This window comes from Schistocerca gregaria, chromosome X, assembly GCF_023897955.1.
Source record: "Schistocerca gregaria isolate iqSchGreg1 chromosome X, iqSchGreg1.2, whole genome shotgun sequence".
Lineage (NCBI taxonomy): Eukaryota > Metazoa > Arthropoda > Insecta > Orthoptera > Acrididae > Schistocerca > Schistocerca gregaria.
The window spans coordinates 135,451,845-135,477,380 of record NC_064931.1 but is presented as its reverse complement, the minus strand read 5'-3'; positions in this window follow the sequence as shown (position 1 = coordinate 135,477,380).

Here is a 25,536-nt window from a genome sequence, read left to right as displayed (position 1 = left end):
CATTTTTTACCCTTAACACCAATTTGGGCTGCACAGAGATAATGTCTAAAATCTGGTACTCTCGGCACACTCATGACACTGTGGATCTTGGAATACTGAAATTCCTAACGATTTTCGAAATGAAATGTCCCATTCTACATCTAAATCTACATGATTACTCTGCAATTCACATTTAAGTGCTTGGCAGAGGGTTCATCGAACCACAATCACACTATCTCTCTACCATTCCACTCCCGAACAGCGCGCGGGAAAAACGAACACCTAAACCTTTCTGTTCGATCTCTGATTTCTCTTATTTTAATTTGATGATCATTCCTACCTATGTAGGTTGGGCTCAATAAAATATTTTTCGCATTCGGAAGAGAAAGTTGGTGACTGCAATTTCGTGAATACATCTCGCCGCGACGAAAAACGTCTTTGCTTTAATGTCTTCCATCCCAACTCGCGTATCATATCTGCCACACTCTCTCCCCTATTACGTGATAATAGAAAACGAGCTGCCCTTTTTTGCACCCTTTTGATGTCCCCCATCAACCCCACCTGGTAAGGATCCCACACCGTGCAGCAATATTCTAACAGAGGACGAACGAGTGTAGTGTAAGCAGTCTCTTTAGTGGACTTGTTGCATCTTCTAAGTGTCCTGCAATGAAACGCAACCTTTGGCTCGCCTTCCCCACAATATTATCTATGTGGTCTTGCCAACTGAAGTTGTTCGTAATTTGAACACCCAGGTACTTAGTTGAATTGACAGCCTTTAGATTGTACTATTTATCGAGTAATCGAATTCCAACGGATTTCTTTTGGAACTCATGTGGATCACCTCACACTTTTCGTTATTTAGCGTCAACTGCCACCTGCCACATCATACAGCTATCTTTTCTAAAGCGCTTTGCTACTGATACTGGACTTCGGATGACCTTACTAGACGGTAAATTACAGCATCATCTGCGAACAACCTAAGAGAACTGCTCAAATTGTCACTCAGTTCATTTATACAGATCAGGAACAGCAGAGGTCCCAGAACGCTTCCCTGGGGAAGTCCCGATATCACTTCAGTTTTACTCGATGATTTTCTGTCTTTTACTACGAACTGCGACCTTCCTGACAGGAAATCACGAATCCAGTCGCACAACTGAGACGATACCCCATAAGCCACGCAGCTTGATTAGAAGTCGCTTGTGAGGAACGGTGTCAAAAGCTTTCCGGAAATCTAGAAATACGGAATCAACTTGAGATCCCCTGTCGATAGCGGCCATTACTTCGTGCGAATGATGAGCTAGCTGCGTTGCAAAAGAACGATGTTTTCTGAAACCATGCTGATTACGTATCAATAGATCGTTCCCTTCGAGGTGATTCATAATGTTTGAATACAGTATATGCTCCAAAACCCAACGTCTAGCTTCAACTAAAATTTCAAGTTCATAGTCTCTTAATTCCCGCCTTGTAGTCATAATTACGTCGGAAACCTTTTCACATGTATCACTTCAATATAAATAACAGCCCCGCCAATAGTCTGCTCTTTGATACCTTGTATGCGCGATACTACCGCCATCTGTGTGTGTGCATATCCCTATTCCATGACTTTTGTCACTTCAGGGTACAGGGTACGTATAAATGGTAAAAAAAATTGAAACTTTTTTATGACTTTACTAAATTCTATAGTCTTTCCTGATTATATTGATATATATAGGGTTTTGATTGAAAAATGTCCTATATATACCAAATTTTAAGGTTACAGTCATGTATGCCGCCACAGTCCCTTTATTTCTGTAACAGAAACCAGTATTATTTCGAAATGAACTGTGAACTTTCTGTTTCCAGCGATTATACGTATGATACATTGTATATGTTGATAACAGTGCAGATTGATAGTGTCTGTAAATTATTATCTGTGCGAGTATTTACTTTTGTTTCACTGAAGCAGTTTGTTCACGTGTTACTGTGAAAGGGTACAGTGCCGCCCGACATTGAAAATAGGTACACCATTCTTCGTTATTTTTGTCAGAACAACATATTTCTTGTAATAATAACTCAATTTCACTTAATACACCGAAGCCGGATACCAGTGCAGGAAAGAATGACAATTTATTTATTTAATTGATCACATGTGCACTCCCACAAAATAAATCCTTACATCCAATTTGGTGAGATCTGCGAAATGAATGAATGAATGGTCGTCTGCTAACCACAGATAGTGAATGTGCAATTATGATCATCTTTGATACGGTACTTGGATCACCTTTGGTGGGACCAAAGAGATGAAATTTACCTGAGCTTTGAGCGCCTGAAATGTGGCTGACCAATACGGTAGCATGGTGCTCCCCCACCTTGGCGGAGGTGCGAGATCGTCTGTGTTTCAGCACTCTGCCGCTGGATCTTGTGTTGGTACGACCTGTCTTAGGTGTGCTCCGTAAAGAAAAAAGAGTGGAGACATGGTATGCATGTGAAATACTTAAGTGTAGTTTGGAATAATAATTTCTCTATTTCAGGAACTGTTGTGGGGAGAATTAAATGTCAGGCAGGTAATATTAAGGGGATCGTAGTAAACTTCGGAAGTGACCAACGGTCACAATGAAACCACGTGTAGCACCAACAAGTTAAAATACTTCCGAGTGCTTAAGGTAAGTTGAATTACTAGGGTGTGTACTATAAGTTGGAAATATTTAAGAAATGACGTGTGCAGGACTTGAAATTAGAGACGAGTACTTCCACGTGGTGAGTACTGTGTGAGTCTCAATCTGTGTGTGAGACAAAGGATAAAGAGAAGTACTCGTCCATGGCATCAGTTGAGGACTCGCGTGTGTGATGAATATGTTCTTAATATTACTTTGCGTGTTATGTTTCCGTGTGAAGCTTGATTCAAACTATAATACTCTGAGAGAGAAGCAAGGTGAGTCAGCCGTCTATCCAGCAACGCCACTTAGCTATCATTGCACAGGAAAACGTGCATATATCCTCCAGAGTTCATAGTAGGAAAGAAAAGTTACGAAGTGTGGCAGCGTCGTGTGAAACTGGGATAAATACTAATTGAAGTGGGAAAGCTGAAAGTGATGTTATTATAACGTTGTGACTATTCTTTGTATTGTATGTTGCCAGTGTGATGTATTTCATGAAATTTAAGTATGTGTGGTTTGCATGGGAGAGTAGCAAGATAGTTTCAGAGGCAGTGATTATGCATGTTCCTTTTTGTACCGCTCGGTCTGGAGGAAGTTTTCGTGGTGATGGGTGTGAGAGTCGAAGTGTGAGATACAGCAAAAGATCCACCATTCTATCCAGAAAGTGCACTGTAGCGTTAAATAATTACGAGACCATAAGATAGAGAATCACCAATGTAAAGCCATGCCCACTGGGCGGAATTTCTCATGTGTTATTGTTGTAGGTTATAGACTTTGTGTGTTTAGGTTATAGAAATTATCGGAAGAATAAGATAGTGAAAAGAAAAAGATTGGTGGTCTTTTCCTTCGAATAGTATGTTGTCATGATACCCAGAATTTATAATGTGTGCGCCATTCATATTCAGTGCGATGGCCACGTGTTGATCAAAGCCGTTAAATAAGAAAGAAAATGTGGTATTGCCAGTGCGTAGTGAACAGTCAGAGTTGTGTAAATTACTAATAATCAGATGTGCGTTTCCGTTGCGTAATATCCAAACAGGAGAATAACTTTTAACTTATATGTGAGTACTAGAGTTCATGTTACTCGATAAATAAGAATGAGTCCACTCGCTTGGCAGACCACTCATCTTGCAGGCCTGACTGCTTGATGCCACAGTATGAGCAAGGCATGTGGGTGCCTCTCAACTGAACGTTTACTGCGCAAGTACTACATACCGGGTGATCAAAAAGTCAGTATAGATTTGAAAACTTAATAAACCACGGAATAATGTAGATAGAGAGGTACAAATTGACACACATGCTTGGAATGACATGGGGTTTTATTAGGAAAAAAAAACAAAGTTCACAAAATGTCCGACAGATGGCGCGTCGTTCGGCGATGATCGTGTGCTCAGCTGCCAGTTTCGTCATGCTAGACCTCCCAGGACCCCAGACCTCAGTCCGTGCGATTCTTGGCTTTGGGGTTATCTGAAGTCGCAAGTGTATCATGATCGACCGACATCTCTAGGGATGCTGAAAGACAACATCCGACGCCAATGCCTCACCATAACTCCGGGCATGTTTTACAGTGTTCACAACATTATTCCTTGACTACAGCTATTGTTGAGGACTGATGGTTGACATATTGAGCATTTCCTGTAAAGAACATCATCTTTGCTTTGTCTTAAGTTGTTGTGCTAATTATTGCTATTCTGATCAGATGAAGCGCCATCTATCGGAAATTTTTTGAACTTTTGTATTTCTTTCGTTCTAATAAAACCCATGTCAGTCCAAGCATGTGTGTCAATTTGTATCTCTCTATCTACATTATTCCGTGGTTTATTCAGTTTAGAAACTTATACTGACTTTTTGATCACCCAGTATATTTGTGAAAGTGCATGTCCTTTAATGTGCAATAAATACGGACTACGCCACGCATCAAGAAATTAAATAAAAGAAAATTCCGTGGTAACCAGTTCACAAACAAGGCAAGCCACACTGTTGAAAGTAACCTGTGTATCAGTTCTTCAGGGAAGGAACTCCCACATGGCACGAATCCTGGTGATTCAAATTTTTATGTTAACAATGACGCTATTTGTAGTGGATTTGTTGTTGTTGATGTGGGCATCTTATCTTCTTTGATAAAGGAAGTGGCGCAATGTAAACAATGTGATGATGTGAGCTGTCTGGAAATAACTGAACAACAAAGTATCAGGGAGGGTTTAACGTCAATCCTGCAATAAATCTACCTCGAAAATGACTTAGAACATTGTGCATAATTCATATGATGTGAATTTGTAGTTAGTGTATGCAATGCGTGCAACAGAAAAAGGAAAACAAGGCTGCTCAAATGTTTTGCGGTTTGATGGACCTTCGTCCTCCTCTCAGTACGTTCAGCAAGTACATAAAAATACCTTTAGGTGCCTTGACGGTTGTGACTAAAGTATGTGTGAAACGTGCAGTAGAAGAAACTATAAATATTAGTGGAACCAGGGACATTGCTTGTAAGGTGTCAGGCAAATCCAACACCTTCCATGAAAACCCTGACATGATAAGCAAATCGAGTAGCAGAACCTTGTTAAGTTAGAAGGCCCTACGATAAGGTACGGACGCCCACGTTGGCAACTAACCGTTAGGACCACCCTCCAGCACATGTTAAAAGCTAGAGCCTTAGCGTGAGACTTTTTCGCGTCTCTGTTACGTCAGGACCACCCCCCCAAGCCCATGTTAAAAGCTAGAGCCCTCCAGAAGAACAGTATAGATCTACCGATAACACAAAAAGGGCTACCCCCAGTTGCAAGTTTTAGCGTAAGACTTTTTCGCGTCTCTGTTACGTTGCAAACTTTAAAAACATTGCCCCACCACGAAAAGTATAACGTTTCTCATTGGATAGACAGAAATTTTGTAGGCGGAGCTTAAGGTTAACATTGAGATCCTGATTGGTCAGATGAAAACGCAGCCAGATAGTTTTTTTTTTAAACCAACTTCGGTAAATTGTAGTAAGGAGAAGTTTACAGAGAGTTGCTTCCTAGACGGCGAGGTGAGAGGAGCTGTGCCTCCCGCCGCCTCTTGACGAACACCGACAAGGTAGTGAACGCACCCGATGCCGCATAACAGCGCATAAAGCTTCACTCAGCACTGCAGAAGTCTCATCTGTTACACCCCCTTTTTGCGTAATACTAGCGTCGATCGTAAATTAAAGCTCATGGTGTTCACATTTGCCACTTGAAGTAAAAATCTGAAACGCGATGATTTCTCTGTTATATAGTTATTGAGAAGCCACATCAGCTACTGTACTTTACGACAAGTTAGATAAGTAATTAAAGATAATTGAGGGTCACTGTAGACCATTTTGATAATTTTCTCTTTGTGAAAGTTAATTTGAACGTGGATTATAGATGTGACATGGCATAGGTCATCCTTCGATCCATTGTAGAAATTGGAAACCCACTCAGGGAATATTCGTTCACGTTTTTGTTGAACGCAGTTGGTTTTTACCATCCTGTATTAAAACACTTCCTTTTATCTATAGTGCAATTTATAAACAATGTTTTGTGAGTAGAATAAAATATTCAGTGGTAAACTTAACTGCTTTTCCAACGTTATTTTACCAGCTAACTGAAAATAGGAAAGCCTTGAACCCCTTCCACTAAATTTAGTTAGTATTAATATTCTTTTACAGGGAGTGCAGTGGAGTTGACGTTGAAATCATTAAGTATTTGGTTATATCATCGCTAGTCTCACTGAACTCTTCTGAATTCTACATGTCATGTGTGGTTTGGCGTCTCCTTATCAGCAACAGGTCCCAGGTTCAAACTAGTTAATTCCCTAAAAAACACGCTCAGAGCGTCATTGCGCGAAACTGGTAGGGAGACACGATATAGAACAAACAGACACCACGCAGAATGTTAGATGTAGCACGTGATGGGCTGGTAACGTCGAGGACATCGTTCCTTGAATGGTGTTGTAAGTGCACTTCTCTCGAGAATGGAAAAGTTGTTGATGTTGAATTCTTATCTAAGTACTGCCACATCTGCCATGGGGACACCGAAGAACATATTGAACATCAGTGTTCTAGGAACTGTGATGGTTATTGTGGAGGTATGGAGTGTGATGGAGCTCTAAAAATATTTCAGAGTTCGGTACCCGTTTACAACGTTATATATACGAAGTACCTAGGCGACGGGGATTCTAAAGCCTTCAATAAAATTAATGAGTTCAATGTTTATGGTGATACCTTGGAAAGAAAACTGGTGTGTTGTGGACATGTACAAAAGAGGATGGGTGCTAGATTGAGGAAGCTACGAAGAGAAATGAAAGTAAAGTTTCTATCTGATGGAAAATGTCTGTCTGGCCGACGGAAACTGAAACAGACCTTCCTCAGAGTTATTATGGACTGTCCATTAGACGAACTTTACCTCTGAATGACCTTACAGCAATGAGAAAAGCTGTATGGGCCACCTACATTTATAATTTGTCCACAGATGACCATACTGTTCACGGACTTTGCCCTACAGGAGCAGATTCTTGGTGTGGCCACCAAAAAGCAAAAGAAAGTGGTCAAATATACCATCACAAGCATCCTCTTCCTGAGTCTGTTATGAATGGAAAAAAAAACAATTTTTAGAGACCTGAGTGACCCTGTTTTGCTTAGTAAATGTCTTCATGGGGGCACTCAGAATACAAATGAATGTTTCAATCATTGCATATGGAAAAGATGACCCAAAAATGTTTTTGTAGGACCTAATACATTAATAGTTGGTGAACTAGATGCAGTGATACGTTTCAGTGATGAAGTGACAGGAAGGTTGGAACTCCTGAGAAATTTAGGCATAAAATGTGGCTCTAATATGGAAGATCATTTTCTTATGTGTGACAGACAACGGGTGCATTAAGCTGAAAGATTAGCTCTTCATGTTAATAGAGAAGCAATTTCATGATTATCCCTATTGGGTTTGTATGTGGGAGGTACGTGACAGTGTAAATTCCCTTTATCACTTCATCTGTCTTGCCTTTAATTACTCCCCTCACCTGTCTTCTTTGCAGTGGGAAAACTGTCCAGTTTTCCGCCAGTTCACGGCCTAAAAATCTGGTTTTTGAAACCTGTTTACGAGACTATGTCCAGCCTAGCGCAAAATGCTTGTGTAGCAATTTTAATGCATACGACATGGCACACTAATTCTTCAATGCTGCCCATCTCAGCCAAAAGGTAATTTCTAACCTCGGTATATTATTTTTTATCATGATCAGAGTGTAGACCGCGTACCTGTCTGCCCTCGTTTTCTGCATTATATTGAGTCACAATTCTTGACTATGTCTAGAACTGGATTCTGAATTTCTACCGTACCACCTGCCCATTTTCTTATCCCCTCAGTTTTCCCACCCTAGACAGTGTTTCATCATAGTGCCTGGGTTTCTGATATCGCCAACTATGGCCTTATTTTGAGGCCAGCTGCCATTTTTGCTTTCCCCTACGTTATTCTTCATGCACTCAATCTCCCCTGAGTTCCCACACTGTCACATTTCCAATACAATACTCGCTCTTTTATCTTCCCACAGGTACTTACTGAAATCAGTTAGTATTAACTTGAAGGCTTCCAAATCACTCTTGTTAGCGCAGAGCAGGGATCTCTTGTCTTCTGTTGTCATTGCATTAACGAATAACTGAATTAGCTCACCACTGCTGTATGGATGGTTGAGATGCCGATTCCAGTTTAGAAACTCGTCAAAGTAAACTGAATATGTTTGGAACCGACGTGTTGCCAGCGTTGGAGCTTTTATGATGTTTGTAAGCTCCCTACCTTGTTCAGGAGTATACAGCATCTCTTATTACGTAGTTAAAATATTTTTTGTATTTTACATAATATGAATACTAAGAACCAGAGAGCTATAAGCCTATTAAAATTTTTATTCTGCTAAATAATGTTTAACAGCTTTGTGAAATTACCTTTTGGAAAGCTTTGAATATCTTTTCTCTATTATTTTGGAAATATATTTTTAGTGAAATATTCTTTTTTAATTACGTTACGAAGCAGTCTAGGCCCAAGTTCTTATTTGAGCATAGCCGTACTTGGAAGTGAGATCTCAAATCATTTTTCATTAAGAAACTCGAAGTTATTAGTTAAGATCAAATTATTTATAACTGTTGTAGTGACTAAGGGCTTGGCCTGTTATTTTGTGGCAATAGGATCGTGCACGTAATGCTGTGATATTGTTGCACTTCAAATTTGCTGTCAGCGATGTTAACTGCAAAATGGCCAAAATTAACCTTTTTATTTAAATTTGCCTAATAATTTTACATGGAGGGTTTCTTAGGTTACTGATGAGTAATAACAAATAAGACATATAATACATATATTTTAAATTAATTCATTTATAGACTGCTTTACATAAACATCCATCGATCACCTCAGGTTAATATCAAAGTCAGAATTGAAATATTACTTCGTAAAAACGTGGAGTAGGCCAAAGATATTTTTTATTGTCGTTCAACAAGTATCGATTGTCTCTGATATGTCGTTTCTCTTTGCATCAAGAAAATCTCTTTTCACGTTAGTAATAATATTAACACATTTTTAAACTTTTTTTGTAAGTACATAGCAAACATGTCAAAGTATACTTATTTATTTATGATTTTCATTCGTATTTGTATTGCTCACAATTTTACATTAAAAGTGGCGCTAAAATTGTCTCTGGAATTCTAGAAGCAAGTGTAGATCATAGCTTGCATATTTCTGTTACTAATAAGTCAGATATACGTACAGTATTAAACTGTCACTTTCTGAGCATTGCTGGTGAATTAAATAAAAACTTAGCAGAGTCCGTTTGAGATTTATCCAACGTCACACACAGAGAGGTTGATTTATCTGTGTGTTTCAATGTGTTAGGCCTATTCCAGGAAACGCTGAGTTTTCGCTTTGCGAGATCGGCGGTGGAAGCGCTTACTTGATTCTTCGAAGGATTTGTTTTATGGGAGTCATTTTAACAATATTCTGACAAGTCTCTTATTGCTTTCTCCAGTTTCTGTCCTACGTCCTCGAAAGTCTTCCCGTGAGCTGTGATTGCCCGGTCATCCTCATATAGGACATAAATTAGTATGGCTAGGTGTTGGCTGGCTGTTAGCGTATAGGTTAAAATAAAGGGGGCAGAATGTTTCCCTGGACCAGTCAGTTTCTTTAGTTTCTAGATCGGCTCTTTTTTCCAGCCTCTACATGGTTAATAAAATAAAAAATTGTCCATGGTAGGCTGAAATGTAGACGCCCTTTTATTTAAATAGTGCGATTAGCTTATTTCGACGAAATGTCATTTTCAAGCTTGAAGAAGTGTCTGCAAAAGAAGGTGATACCAAGGTGATTGAAAATGACAATTCGTCGAAATTAGCTAATCATACGATTTAAACAAAGATCGTCTAAATTACAGCCATGTTTTCTTTTATATCGAGGGTAGATTGAAATCACCACCAGCTATAACTGTATGAGTAGGATACCTACTTGAAATGAGACTCAAGTTTTCTTTGAACTGATCAGCAACTGTATCATCTGAGTCGGGGGGTGAGTAAATGGAATCGATTATTAGATTATTCTGGTTGTCAAGTATATCCTCTATCCATACTAACTCACAGGAACTACGCACTACAATATAAATTACTTCTGACAGCAGTAAGCACTTCACCAGCAACTGTATGTAATCTATCGTTTCTGAACACTGTAAGGGCCTTTGTAAAAATTTCTGCTGAATTTATTTCCGGCTTTAGCCAGCTTTCGATATCTGTAACGAGTTGAGCTAAAGTGCTTTCTATTAGCGCTTTGTGTTCTGGTTCTCTCACAACACAGATGCGGCAATTTACCACTACAGTAATGTTTGTTGCTGCACCTACTCTCCTTCTTTCCTTGCACCTTATGATACCGAGCCCTTTCGGTACTTGCCCGAAACCTTCTAACCTAAAAAACTTCCCAGTCCCTCCACACAGCCTCCGCTACCCGTGTAGTCGCTTCCTGTGTGTAGTGGACACGTGACATTTTAAGTGGAACCCAGAAATCTACCACCCTATCGTAATAGTCGAGGGATCTGCAGCCTATACGGTCGCAGAGCCATCTCAGCCTCGGATTCAGACCCTTCACTTGGCTCTGTAGCAAAGGACAACAGTTGCTTCTGTCGACGATGGTACAGATGGTAAGCTTTGCCTTCATCTCAAAAGCGAGACTGTCAGTCTTTACCACGTCAGCTAGCCAACTGAAACAAGAGGGAATCTCTTCCAATCCAAATTGACACACATGACCTTGCTAGCATGCTCCATCACCTGCAGCTAGCTGCACCCCGAGCTCTTCATGGCATCCAGTGGCAGCGTTTCCACATGTGGAATTACTCTCCTGGTATGCACACAGGCAGAGTGCACACTGAGTTCCTTTCCTTCCAGCCACGTCTCTAAGGGGGCCAATTACCCGCCTAACGTTGGAGTTCCCAACTACAAGTTACCCCCACCCTCTGTGAATGCTCAGACCTCGTGGGCCGAGAGACTCCCTCTGGAATAGGGCGAGCGACTACATCTGGCTCAGCGACTTTGTCAGCGACAGATAGTGCCCGACACCTGTTCATCAGACGAACCAGGGAGGTCTTCCGATCGGCCCCCGCAAAGTCTTTCGCTGGCCACCACTCCTTGGAACGACCTCCAACTCGACCACAGGTGAGGGATCAACCTCAGTGCGGGCAGTGCGCGAGACGGCCACAGTAGTGGATCAGTTGGGGGACACGTGGGACGTGCTGGACGTACATTGAATCCCCACGTCCGACCCCTCACAATGATGCCCTTTGGCAACAGTCTCAAGCAGTGTGGCCGAAGCCAACACTTCCTGGAGCTGTGAGTGAAGAGTCATCATCTCAGCTCGCATGTGAAATTGGTAAAAATAATTCGCAAACGAAAGGCGTACTTGATTTATCTGCTAAGGAGTGCAAGGATCTGTCTCACTGGCGGTCTAACCGACAATGAGCTGTTCTAAGCAAAACGAACAAACGTCTGTACGATATGAGGGTCGGTACAAGCGTCGATGCAAGGGCAATACTTTACACTACAATACTATTAAAACGAAAGACTGCGCCTAGTAAGCAGTGAAACACGCAAGAAGTTTAAAAAAATAAACGAATATCCACACAAGTAACTGAAAATAAGTCGCTCCCGTCTGAGCCTCGTAAAAAAATAATTCGAGAACGGTGTACTCGTCTTATCTGCTACAGAAATGCGAGGAGATTTCTTACTAACGGCCTAACCGACACTGAGCTGTTCTAACGAAAACAAACGAAAACAATACGAAGGTCGATACAAGCGTCGATACAAGCTGAGATACTTTATACTATACGCTATTAAAAGGGAAGACTGTTCCTTGTAAGCACTTAAACACTCGAGAAATTAAAAAATGAAACTACCAACCATACAGATACCTGAAAACGAGTAACTGTTATTTGAAGCTCGTAAAAACGAACGGCGTACTCACATTATCTGCTGTAGGAACGCAAAGAACTGCCTCACTGACGGTCTTAACCGGCACTCGGCACTACGTCATTTGTACAAATTGCATGAGAGACTCATGTCAATGATTTTGCAGTGGCGTTGAGACGTTCAAAGCATAGAATTTTATGAGTGCACTGTATTCCAGTTTATACATTGTGCGAAACGTACTTAATTGCCTTCAAAGAAACTATAAAAGCAAAACTATTCTACAGATGAAGTTAACATGGGACTTAAGCAACATTACTAAACCTACATATCACTTACATCAGCGTTATCTTTGGATCACGTCGAGATGCTTGCTACTTGAGCTAATAAGAGGAGGATATTCCACAGGGCCTAGTGATCACCACCACTGATAAACGTCTGTGACCAGGTTAATGGGAAAAAGGAAGGAGCCCGCCAGAAGATTGTACATGTACAGTCGGGCGTCCCCTGGGCAACGGTAAATACCGGCAGATTCTTCCACACACTGAGCTACGTCTAAAACGACACGTATTCAGAATCTAAAAAGAAGAAAAGGCTCTTTTCAGAGCCATGTTTGTCAGTCACATCTCTCAGCATTGAGGACATCAGTTGTGAAAAAGAAGAACTTATATCCAATACAAGTAAACTTCATTCTTGCGACGTCCTGTGCCTCCAGCAGACACATAGAATGGCATCACAACGCCGTCAAAATATGCCTAGTTTGACCTTGGTGAAGGAGTGCCCTCACGGCCAATATTGAAGTGCACTATTTATTCGTCCTGGAATCAAAGTATCCAACACAGAAGTTAACGCTGTTAACAACACGGATATCATTACTGTTACTATCGGAAGCATTAAGTGTCACCAACATATAAACCACCAGGGGAGAGGTTTGCTTTCAGCCAACATGTCTGTCACCCACAGCTAATAATGGGAGACTTTAACTGCCACAGTAGAGTGTGGGACTACCAAGACACTAATGAGAACGGAGAATTACTGGAAAGCTGGGCAGAAGAAAACGAGCTGAATCTCATCCATGGTCAGAAACAGCCTGCGCCATTCAACAGTGCAAGATGGAATAGAGGTTATAACCCATACCTCATATTTGTTTCCAAAGCCTTGTCTGGGTCATGCAATAAACTCGTTCTCAACTCTGTTACAAAGACCCAACACAGACCAATCATGCTACAGTTTAGATCAGATCAAAATCAGTTTAGATCAGTTTAGATCAGATCAAAAAAATACCCTTTAAAAGACGTTTTAGCTTCAAAAGATCTACCTGGTAAAAATTTGCGGACACCTTAGATACGGAAATCGTAAATTTACCATCAAGCACTGAAAACTACGGAAAGTTCGTCCAAGCTGTTAAAAAACCAGCAAGACTCAGTATACCCAGAGACTGCAGAACACTCTACATTCCTAGAGTTTCCAACGGCATGAAACAAATATATAACGAATACCTGGAGTAGTACAGCCAGGACCGTGTCAGTGAAGAAACCATAAAACTTGGGGATCAGCTGATTGAAACTATAAGCAAAGACCGACAAGAGTCCTGGAAATACACGTTGGAGAGTCTTGACATGAAGCATAGTAGCAGAAGAGCTTGGAACATCATAAAAAGATTGTCTAGCGACCCGGCAGCCCCCAAGCATCAGGTTTCCGTGACAGCTAATCAAATCGCACATCAGCTCCTTTTGAATGGTAAACCAACCAGGAATAGCAAGTTTTCCACATCTTATAAGAGGCCACAAGTGGATGATATACCGCCTGAGCCATATTTCAGCACAACAGAATTGGAAGCTGCTATCGGTTTCATAACGTCATTAACGAATTTATACAGACCATAGGGCACATAGCTAAAGAATGGCTCTGACAACTCTATAATTTCTGCTGGTCTAACAAGACGGTACCTAAGCTATGGTTGAAGGCCAACGTAGTTGCTATCCCAAAGCCTGGATCATTAAGAGGTGGTGCCAAGAACCATTGTCCAACATCGCTGCTGCGTTGCTCTTTCAAACTATATGAACGTCTTATCGTGAATGAAATAGGTCCACTACTAGAAAGCCAAATCATTCCACAAAAAGCAGGATTCAGGCCCGGTAAGTCTCGCACTGGCCAGGTCCTCTGCCTAACACAAAACATAGAGGACGGTTTTGAGAAGGGAGAAAAAACTGGTTTGCTGTTTGTTGACTTATCAGCAGCATACGATACGATAAACCATAAAATACTCCTGGGAAAAACTTCCAAATGACGGGAAACTACCATCTTACTGAAGTTGTGAGATCACTGATCTCCAACAGAAAATACTATGTGGAATTTCAGGAGCAAAGAAGTCACTGGAGGAATGAGAAAAATGAGCTCCCACAAGATAGTGTTTTGTCGCCTCTACTTTTCAATCTGTATGCAAATGACCAACCAGTTGGAACAACGACAAGACTTTTTATCTATGCTGATGATGTAGCCACTACCTGCCTATCCAGATCAATCAAACAGATTGAGAGAAATCTAACAGATGCCTAGAAGTACTAACTGAGTATTTGAACGGCAACCAGCTTCGACCGAATCCAGCAAAGACGCAGACTTGTTTATTTCATCTGAACAATAAGGAAGCAAACAGGGAATTACAATTGGAATGGAACTCAGTTGAACTTAAACACTGCCCAAATCTAGTTTATCTTGGAGTCACGTTAGATCAAACATAGTCTTACAAGAAACATGTTGAAAAAACTAGATCGAAAGTCAACAAACGGAACGGTATAATCGGCAAACTTGCCAACTCACACTGTAGAGCAAATCCTGAAATTCTACGTGCATCATCCCTGGCATTGTGCTTTGTTCCAGCTGAATATGCATGCCCCGAATGGAGGAGATCGACACATGCCCAAAGCTAGTTGCAGCACTGAATGACTCATGTTGATTAATTACGGGATGCCTTAAGCCTACATACCGTGATCTCCTTTATATGTGTTCTGAAATAGACCGCTCCCCCCCTCCCCCTTTCCCCACAGATCAGACGGCAAACGTTGGCGACGGCCGAATGGAAGAGGCAGTGCGAAGACCCTGTACAAACATCAGCCAGCGGTGACAAGATTCATATCTAGGAAAAATTTCATAAAAGTTGAACGTCCACTAAACGAAAGTCAATCTACAACCAGAGAATCATTGCGGAAACTGGATAAAGACAGCCTGAAAAGTTGGAACACTAAAGAAAAATTTCCTGCTTGATCACAATTGTAATGGAGAGTCTGGAAGAGCCTAAATAGACTTAGGTGTCAAATGGGAAGACCAAAGGATAACCTGTTCAAGGGGGGATACTCCAAAGAAGAGCCCTGAAAATGTGGAGGAAAACAAACGATGACACACCTGTTGACCTGTCCATCCTTGCTGGACCCATGAATTTTCCAAGCCTTGTGGTTGGCTAACGACGCTGCTGTGAAGTGTGCCGAACACTGAACACTGGAGAGAGACATGAGCAATTATTCAAAATGACAGTCACAATCGCATTATTTATTCGGCCGCCAACCGGTTTCAAGCAGCGATGGGGTCATCTTCAGGGCAATTTACACTGTGAAGTTACAAAGTAAGTAATTATGTATGTAATCTACAAGCAATTTGTCAAAGTTACATAAATAAACAGATTTTTATACCCAACTGGATGCTCGCTGGAGTCGTCACCCTGCCTGTGCACGGTTGGCACCCCGCATGAACTTCAATAACGGCCAACAACACGTGAGCAGACGGTAACGCCCTCCACGGTGATCTACAGTAGTTACATGCTTAAGCAAGAAAGTTTGTTCCAGTTGTACACTACTGGCCATTATAACTGCTACACCACGAAGAGGCATCACAACGTTCCACCAGGCAATGCCGGTCAACTGCTGTCAGCACGATGTAGGTGTCGCCACCGGCGCCAACCTTGTGTGAATGCTCTGAAAAGCTAATCATTTGCATATCACAGCATCTTCTTCCTGTCGGTTAAATTTCGCGTCTGTAGCACGTCACCTTCGTGTTGTAGCAGTTATAATGGCCAGTAGTGTACAACTGGAACAAACTTTAAAATTTAAAATTTACAAAAAATTTGATTTGGAACTTTGGGACACAGTGTTCACCGAAAGCCGACACACGCAGATTGGTATCTGCATCCTAAGAGTTGGCATCCACCACACCAACGTAGTGGCGTCGTTAGGACTTTGGTACGGAGAGCATATGCCTTTTTCGATGCAGACAGCTTAACCCAAGAAATTGAGCATTTGATGGCTGTTTTTAAGGAAAATGGAAACACTGAGAAGCAGATTCGTCGGGCTATGGAGTTTGGACCATCTCCGGAGGTGTACGAAGAGGAACATAGGTCTGTGCCCTTTCTTCCTTAAGCTGGAGGCTTATCGTTTAAGATTGGAGGAATTTTAAGGAATTTTAACATTAAGAGAGTTTTCCGTCCACCTTCTAAGATTAGGGCTCTGCTCGGCTCTGTTAAGGGTGATTTGGGACTTAAGAAACCCGGGGTGTACAAAATTCCATGTCAATGTGGGAAAGCTTACGTTGGCCGTTCTACGAGGTGCATTCAAGTTCTAAGGCCTCCGATTTTTTTTTCTATTTAACTACTCACCCGAAATCGATGAAACTGGCGTTACTTCTCGACGTAATCGCCCTGCAGACGTACACATTTTTCACAACGCTGACGCCATGATTCCGTGGCAGCGGCGAAGGCTTCTTTAGGAGTCTGTTTTGACCGCGGGAAAATGGCTGAGGCAATAGTGTCTTTCATTGTTGGAAAAAGCCAAAAGTCACTAGGAGCCAGGTCAGGTGAGTAGGGAGCATGAGGAATCACTTCAAAGTTGTTATCACGAAGAAACTGTTGCGTAACGTTAGCTCGATGTGCGGGTGCGTTGTCTTGGTGAAACAGCACACGCGCAGCCCTTCCCGGACGTTTTTGTTCCAGTGCAGGAAGGAATTTGTTCTTGAAAACATTTTCGTAGGATGGACCTGTTACCGTAGTGCCCTTTGGAACGCAATGGGTAAGAATTACGCCCTCGCTGTCCCAGAACATGGACACCATCATTTTTTCAGCACTGCCGGTTACCCGAAATTTTTTTGGTGGCCGTGAATCTGTGTTCTTCCATTGAGCGGACTGGCGGTTTGTTTCTAGATTGAAAAATGGCATCCACGTCTCATCCATTGTCACAACCGACGAAAACAAAGTCCCATTCACGCTGTTGTTGCGCGTCAACATTGCTTGGCAACATGCCACACGGGCAGCCATGTGGTCGTCCGTCGGCATTCGTGGCATCCACCTGGAAGACACATTTCGCATTTTCAGGTCGTCATGCAGGATTGTGTGCACAGAACCCACAGAAATGCCAACTATGGAGGCAATCTGTTCAACAGTCATTCGGCGATCCCCCAAAACACTTCTCTCCACTTTCCCGATCATGTCGTCAGACCGGCTTGTGCGAGCCCGAGGTTGTTTCGGTTTGTTGTCACACGATGTTCTGCCTTCATTAAACTGTTGCACCCACGAACGGACTTTCGACACATCCATAATTCCATCACCACATGTCTCCTTCAACTGTCGATTAATTTCAATTGGTTTCACGCCACGCAAATTCAGAAAACGAATGACTGTACGCTGTTCAAGTAAGGAAAACGTCGCCATTTTAAGTATTTAAAACAGTTCTCATTCTCGCCGCTGGCGGTAAAATTCCAACTGCCGTACGGTGCTGCCATGTCTGGGACGTATTGACAATGAACGCGGCCTCATTTTAAAACAATGCGCATGTTTCTATCTCTTTCCAATCCGGAGAAAAAAAATCGGAGGTCTTAGAACTTGAATGCACCTCGTATTCGCACAGTGCAAGACAGGTGTGTGGAACATCGCTGACATACGAGGCTACAACCGCCGGAAAAATGGGCGGTAGCAGAACACTGCCTAAATGAGGGACACAAAATGAAATTTGAGGAAACTGTTGTGGTTGCCAACATTTTCGGTTTTTGGAACAGTGTGTATAAAGAGGCGATTGAAATTAGGTTGACTGATAATTTAATCAACAGAGACAATGGGTTTTCTCTTAGCAAAACGTGGAATCCGGTATTATCTCGCATCAAAACTGAACGTTCTTCGGTGCGGCCTTGATTGCGATATATCGTTACCAGCAGTGTTTCACTAAGGGCGGCGACACCTCCCTGTTTTGGAAGGCAGAAACTGTGATGGGCGGCGCATGGGCTGTGTACTGAACGGTGGCCTATGTAGGACGTCGATTTGCAACCTGGCGTCAGTTCTCAGCGGGACTCATCAGCAGAAGCAGCATTTTCCTGAAGATGGCGAACAGTTGGATCGCCGAAATATCGAGTCAAGTTGATTTTAGGATCCGGCAGCAAACCCGAAGAGACTTTCAAAATATATTGTTTGTTCTCTTTCAAAATCTTTCATTTGCAAACTGTGCCTATCAGTAGTTAGTGCCCTCCGTAGTTAGAGTCTTTTATTTAGCTGGCAGTATTGGCGCTCACTGTATTGCAGTAGTTCGAGTAATGAAGATTTTGTGAGGTGAGTGATTCATGAAAGGTATAGGTTACTTTTAGTCAGGCCCATTCATTTGTAGGGATTATTGAAAGTCAGTTTGCGTTGCGCTAAAAAATATTGTGTGTCAGTTTAGTGATGATCAGAAGAAGTAAAGAGACAAATGTCTGAATACGTTCAGCTTTACTCAGCTGTCTCTGCATCAAATAAAGTAGAAGTTTACCAGCACAGTAACTCATAATTTTTCTAAGGGTGTTTCAACATCACCTACTCTCATCCTGCATGTCTTGCAGCGGTCTGCACTGCTAAAGGTGGCTATTCAGGCTTTTGAGAGGTGGTCACATTAATGTGACTGGACAATGTACTATTTGATGGGTGTAAGAGCAATAACCTAACCAGTTAAGTATGATAGCATCATATACCGTAGGCAATGGCTTCATACCAGACGACACGCACTATGTGATCAAAAGTATCCGGGCACCCCCAAAACATACGTTTTTCATATTGGGTGCATTGTGCTGCACCTGCTGTCAGGTACTCCATATCAGCGACCTCAATAGTCATTATACGTAGTGACAGAGCGGAATGGGGGGCTGCGCGAAACTCATAGACTTCGAACGCGTTCAGGTGATAGGGTGTCACTTGTGTCATACGTCTGTGCGCGAGATTTCCACACTCCTAAACTTCCCTATGTCCACTGTTTCCGATGTGATAGTGAAGTGGAAACGTGAAGGGACATGTACAGCACAAAAGAATACAGCCCGACTTCGTCTGTTGACTGACAAAGACCGCCCACATTTGAAGAGGGTCGTAATGTGTAGTACGCAGACCATCACACAGGAACTCCAAACTGCATCAGGATCCACTGCAAGCACTATGACAGTTAGGCGGCAGGCGAGAAGACTTGGACTTCATGGTCGAGCTGCTACTCATAAGACACACATCACTCCGGTAAATGCCTAACGACGCCTCGCTTGGTGTAAGGAGCGTAAACATTGGACGATTGAACAGTTGAAAAACGCGTTGTGTGGAGTGACGAATCACCGTACACAATCTGGTGATCCGATGGCATGGTGTGCATACTTACATGGCTCGAAAAGTGGAAATAGACTCTGAATAAGGAAAAGTGTGAAGTTATTCACATGAGTACCAAAAGAAATCTTCTAAATTTAAATTACGCGATAAGTCACACAAATCTGAAGGCTGTAAATTACTTAGGATTTACAATTACAAATAACCTAAACTGGAACGATCACACAGATAATATTGCGGGTAGAGCAAATCAAAGACTGCGATTCACTGGCAGAACACTTAGAAGGTGCAAGAGGTCTACTAAAGAGACTGCTTACACTACGCTTGTCCGCCCTGTTCTGGAGTATTGCTGTGACGTGTGGGATCCGCATCAGGTGGGGCTGACGGATGACATCAAAGAAGTACAAAGAAGGGCAGCTCGTTTTGTATTATCGCTAAATAAGGGAGATAGTGTCACAGACATGATACGTGAATTGGAGTGGCAATCATTAAAACAGAGGCGTTTATCGTTGCGACGGGATCTGCTCATGAAATTTCAATCACCAGTTTTCTCCTCCGATTGCGAAAACATTCTCTGGCACCCACCTACATAGGGAGAAATGATCATCATGATAAAATAAGAGAAATCAGGGCTTGCACAGAAAAATTTAAGTGCTCGTTTTTCCTTCGTGCCGTTCGAGAGTGGAACGGTAGAGAGACAGCTAGAAGGTGGTTCATTGTACCCTCTGCCAGACAGAGTAATCACGTAGATGCAGATGTAGATGTACATGTTTCCAATTTACTTCTATGTGATTTACGAGACAAGTTCCAAATGAAACTTAACTAATCTCAGAATATACTCCCGTAGTTCTACGAGACCAACAAGTAATTCAGATGAGAACGAGAGTAGCGTGTGGTGTGTCCTTATCTTGCTGCATCTTCATATCAAATGAAACAACGAAACCACAACTTGCTCTCTAATGCTCTCATTATTGAACAAAAATATCTTTCTCACTCTTGATACTGCACAGTACATCAACAGTCCATGGTAAGTAATATTTGCTTGACGGTTTCTGTGTCTCGACTGGCTCATTCGCGTCGTCTTCGCCCTGCGGAAACACACTCATTTACATACGCTAATTGCAGTGTCTCAGGCTACGTTCCCTCGACTCGGCAGGTACCGAGATAGATCGTTATCTCATTAAACAGGTGGCCAAGTTAAAAAGGCGTCTGTTGTTAGACACTTTTCATGCCGCGTATTCAAGCGCGCATCGATAGGCAGTTGTTTATGTCAAAGAATCCGTAGTCACTTACCTGTTTCCTGGGATATTACGTTCCTGGGTAGAGACTATGAGTTAAGTACTAGCAAGTCGTCCGACTTTCAACGGAACAAAGCCAACAGGGCAATAGAGAAGCAAAATCAGTTAACCAGATCTAGTGGCCGGGAGACATGAGTCACTCTTCACTCTACGCTCTTGCATTCGGCTTGCTGTAGTGATGTCAACCTGCTGATTCTACCTCGCAGTATAGACACTTTGTTTTGTCATATTGAATTGTGCATATTCAGATGAATTCATTCCGAATTCTGGTAAGATAATTGCGAGCTCTTATACTTCCACTTCATTTTCGTGATTGTACCTTAAGTGATTTCAAAATTATACTCGTACAGCGACAGATTTCTTTCCGCGATGAATTTTTTTCAGTTAAGGTTAAGGTGGGATTTGTGAGATCGTCTTTCGTCTGCTCAATTTTTGGAGAACACATGGGACCAATATCCAATTTTATTTCCGCCATCCGACGTTTCAAGTGGCTTACCTTATTCTTCTTTTACTCAGTCCAGTTTTATTTCAGTCACCAACAAATTACTTAATTTGCCCTACCGCAAAACTCAAAAATTGTGTTGTCCTCGACAGTGGATTCGTTTATCGATAAAAAACTTCAAAGAGTAGTGTATTGTTATGAGAATATAAATTGAGATGTTGTTTTAAAAATTCTGAAAACTGAAATTTAACAACAAAAGACAGGTTAACATAGTAACGAGAAACAAAAATAATTTCGTTTTAACATGTCCTGTACTATACCTCAAGTGGAAAAAACTGACAAGCGAGAACACATAGGAAGTGCATACCATCGATTAACATGTACTGTATCATTCAGTTTTGTGAGTGCACATAACGTGAACTCATTCATGGTTTATCTTTGACAACTGAAAGAGGGAAGCTCTTTTTTTTTTTAATTCTGCGTCGGACAGTGACACTCACTACTAGAAGGACATTCTACTATAACATACGCATCGTGCAAACTACTTCAGCGGAAGCTCTTTGGTCAGTTAATTTTCACGTACAGTATCGACAACAAATGAAAAGAAAGCTGATGCGCAAGTTTCAGGTTTTCTCGTTGGCACAACTGCACGTGATCATTATTATGATCATCATAATTATCATCATCACCACCACCACCATCGTCATCATCATCATCATCATCATTATCAAGTAGCCATTAGAGTCCACTGCTGAACTTGGACCTCCTCTACAGGATTATATTTTTTCCCACGTTGTGCAACTACACTCTCACATTAGAGAGTTCTTTTGAGATCATTCTTCTGTCTCGTTTATGGTCCTCCTCGAGTTATATTATCTTGTCGGATTTTCTTCGCCTTTCTTTCATGCCTCAATACTGAAACGAATCCGATCAATCTTCATGTACAGACCAAATTAAATTGCTATTCCGAGCTCTTGATGTGCTAATGAATATATCATGGGAAAACATAAGCCTCGAAGGCGATGTGTTAATAAAACTGAATAGATATTTAAAAAAATATGATACTATGTGCCTATTTAGCGGTGTTCAATCCTTTTGTGGCTAAAATTAATGTTGCATGTATTTGAAAAATAAAAGATCAAAAACTGCTTTTCTTTGTGATAAGTAATACACTTTCATCACTAAAAAAAGTTTAAGCCCACAGATCTTGAAAATTTATGAAGTCGGATCCATGTGTCCCACAAACCTAAATGTATCCGTTTCCTCATGTGAAACTAGGATTTTCAGAGTTAAACTTCTAATTTTAGAAAGATTTTATCACGATGGAAATCATGTAAAAAAGTAGAGGAGAAAGTCAAAATGTGGGCAGTGGTCTAAATATGGACTAGGAGTCGCAGAAAGTGCTGCCACCTGGCCGCGGCGCGCGTAAGTCTGTCCCAAGCACCTCCGAGGTCGACTGTAAACAACTCGTTGTGGGGACACATATGTTTTGGATGCAGTGAGATTTTGCGATTGAAACCCTAACTTTTGTGGACTGCACTCTATTGACAGGTAAATGCTTAACCATTTTCTTTAGAATTTGACTTAGCTTTGCACACAATTCGTTTGAAGAATAGCGTTACTAATATCTTAAAGTAAAGTAAAGTATCTGTTTCCCAGTTTCCATTGTTCTATTTGTATTTCGTAATGGCCGTTATGGCCATTTTGCAGAAACCACTGACCAGTTATATTCTTATAATTTTAATTGAAATCTACTCAAGATTTGTTTTTCAGGATGAAACGTAACAAGCCTAAAGAGCAAGCCAATGGCAAAAGGAAGACGTGGGACTCTTTGAAGATGGCTGAACCATCACAGCTGTGAGAAAATGGGAACTCTAAAGGCTCCAAAAGTATTTGATGTACCTCGCTCTACCCTGCAGGCTTTAAGTAAGAAAACAGATCTTTCTCCAATTGCTGCTGCCAGTGCTAACCTAGGTGGGCCTTCTGCTTTAGGATCACGTCAGGAAGAAGAGCTCGTTTCTTATTTGTTGGCTATGGAACAAAGAATTTTTGGTTATACAGGGTGTAACAAAAAGGTACGGCCAAACTTTCAGGAAACATTCCTCACACACAAAGAAAGAAAATATGTTATGTGGACATGTGTCCAAAAAAGCTTACTTTCCATGTTAGAGCTCATTTTATTACTTCTCTTCAAATCACGTTAATCAAGGAATGGAAACACACAGGAACAGAACGTACCAGCGTGACTTCAAACACTTTGTTACAGGACATGTTCAAAATGTCCTCCGTTAGCGAGGATACATGCATCCACCCTCCGTCGCATGGAATCCCTGATGCGCTCATGCAGCCCTGGAGAATGGCGTATTGTATCACAGCCGTCCACAATACGAGCACGAAGAGTCTTTACATTTGGTACCGGGGTTGCGTAGACAAGAGTTTTCAAATGGCTCTGAGCACTACGGGACTCAACATCTATGGTCATAAATCCCCTAGAACTTAGAACTACTTAAACCTAACTAACCTAAGGACATCACACAACACCCAGTCATCACGAGGCAGAGGAAATTCCTGACCCCGCCGGGAATCGAACCCGGGAACCCGGGCGCGGGAAGCGAGAACGCTGCGCACGACCACGAGCTGAGGACAGACAAGAGCTTTCAAATGCCCCCATAAATGAAAGTCAACAGGGTTGAAGTACGGAGAGCGTGGAGGCCATGGAATTGGTCCGTCTCTACCAATCCATTGGTCACCGAATCTGTTGTTGAGAAGCGTACGAACACTTCGACCGAAATGTGCAGGAGCTCCATCGTGCATTAACCACATGTTGTGTCGTACTTGCAAAGGCACATGTTCTAGCAGCACAGGTAGAGAATTCCGTATGAAATCATGATAACGTGCTCCATTGAGCGTAGGTGGAAGAACCTGGGGCCCAATCGAGACATCACCAACAATGCCTGCCCAAACGTTCACAGAAAATCTGTGTTGATGACGTGATTGCACAATTGAGTGCTGATTCTCGTCAGCCCACACATGTTGATTGTGAAAATTTACAATTTGATCACGTTGGAATGAAGCCTCATCCGTAAAGAGAACAGTTTGCACTGAAATGAGGATTGACACATTGTTGGATGAACCATTCGCAGAAGTGTACCCGTGGAGGCCAAACAGCTGCTGATAGTGCCTGCACACGCTGTACATGGTACGGAAACAACTGATTCTCCCGTAGCACTCTCTATACAGTGACGCGGTCAACGTTACCTTGTACAGCAGCAACTTCTCTGACGCTGACATTAGGGTTATCGTCAACTGCACGAAGAATTGCCTCGGCCATTGGAGATGTCCTCGTCGTTCTAGGTCTTCCCCAGTCGCGAGTCATAGGCTGGAATATTCCGTGCTCCCTAAGACGCCGAGCAATTGCTTCGAACGTCTTCCTGTCGGGACACCTTCGTTTTGGAAATCTGTCTCGATACAAACGTACCGCGCCACGGCTATTGCCCCGTGCTAATCCATACATCAAATGCGCATCTGCCAACTCCGCATTTGTAAACATTGCACTGATTGCAAAACCACGTTCGTGATGAACACTAACCTGTTGATGCTACGTACTGATGTGCTTGATGCTAGTACTGTACAGCAATGAGTCGCATGTCAACCCAAGCACCGAAGTCAACATTACCTTCCTTCAATTGGGCCAACTGGCGGTGAATCGAGGAAGTACAGTACATACTGACGAAACTAAAATGAGCTCTAACATGGAAATTAAGCGTTTCCGGACACATGTCCACATAATATCTTTTCTTTATTTGTGTGTGAGGAATGTTTCCTGAAAGTTTGGCCGTACCTTTTTGTAACACCCTGTATAAGGGTAATTCAAAGGAAACCCGGTCCTAACGGTAATGATTTTATTACCTCAAAATTGTAGTTATACGCAGTACACATACTCAAAAATAGTCACCAAACCTGTTGGTATATTTCTCCCTTTGCGACACTTGCAGGTCGATTCCATCCTTGAAGAAGCTAGTAGGCTGCTGTCGGATCCAGCCCTGGACCCAGTCACACACTTCGTCGTCCGTTGCGAATCTAAGTCCGCGAATAGCTTGTTTTAGAGGTCAAAACACATGAAAGTCACACGGTGCATGTTCCAGCGTTTCCCACCGAAAATGCTGCAATGTCGTGTTCTCTGCATT